Genomic DNA, 1,396 nt, shown 5'->3' with positions numbered 1-1,396 from the left:
AAAACTTATTCCTATTGAAGAATGGAGAATTTCGTCAATGACTCAACGATCTATGCCAATGGGACCAATGGGCCAAACACTTGCCAATTTCACTTACTAGGATTATATTAAAGCCTTTTCTCAAGTATTATATTATAATAATTATAAGCACAAACACACTTGGTTCATAAAAATTTGTGCTAAAGTATTTGAAAAACCTATCCCAAACTGGTTTATTCAATGGTGGTCTCAACATGGACCTACGATCAAAATATTACCTCCAGAATATTCTTCTTTATATTACTCATGGAAAAAGTCCTCTCCTTTCTTAACCAAATCATATCTTTCAGATCATATTTGTAAAATCGATACTATTGATCAGATGTATTTCTATATAGAATTCTCTATCCCTTGGATCCATCGTTGGTCCATAGAAATAGGCTATGACACTCAACAAATTCTTGCCTTATACCGAACATTTTATTGTAATTTCTGGGACAAATTGCTTCGGAAAGATCCAGAGACTAAACTCACCTATGGCCATGACCAACGGGAGAAAATAGTCAAGAAAATTGTTGGATATGAAAAAACTCTCAAAAAATCAATTTTGGTGGAAGAAAAGAGTCTTAACTATGTTTCCCGAAGAATATCTGCACATGACGGCAATAAAATGCAAATGATAGAAGAATATTTATCAGAGATCAGAGATAAATTACTTCAAACTGTTGATCAAAATTCAGACATATCAATAAATAGTATCAAAAAAAATACTGAAGATATTACTGATTCACAACCTCCGAAAATTCTGATAGAAGAAAAAATTGAAAAGGCTGAAGCATTCATCAAGAAATGGAAAGAAAAAGACAACAAATGACTGATGGATAAGATATAACTGTAATAATTTCCTCTTTGTAATAGTAAAATCACTGTGCACAGGGACCCATCTATTACTGTGTAAGATTCTCTTTTTTATTATTTATAGGCGCCTCATTCTTGAGAAGGGGCAGGAGTTCAGAAATTCTCTCCTTTTATTTTTAAAAAACTCTCTCTCTCTCCCTCTCTCTCTTTGTAATATATTCAAGAATTAAATAAAGAAAAAGCTACTTGTTTACTACTATTTTAGTTTGGTTCCCGGCTAATCAGGTACATATCTCTTTACTACTTATATTCATTTACTTAAACTTCTACCATAGTCCAGCCGTGATTATGTCCGGCTAAAATATTTTCTTATTTAGCAAATTATAATTAATAACGAATATTCATCAATGTAAAAAATTAAATAACAACAATAGTAATAATTAGTTATTTTTTAATATAATATTTCTCCTTTGTATCATTCTTTATTTTTAATGAAATTGGATTTAATAAAGCGTTAGGTCCATAGAGTTATAGCTCGAGTCATAATTGATAAGCTTTT

Source organism: Capsicum annuum, chromosome 10 (assembly GCF_002878395.1).
Source record: "Capsicum annuum cultivar UCD-10X-F1 chromosome 10, UCD10Xv1.1, whole genome shotgun sequence".
Classification (NCBI taxonomy): domain Eukaryota; kingdom Viridiplantae; phylum Streptophyta; class Magnoliopsida; order Solanales; family Solanaceae; genus Capsicum; species Capsicum annuum.
Note: the sequence above shows the minus strand (reverse complement) of the source record.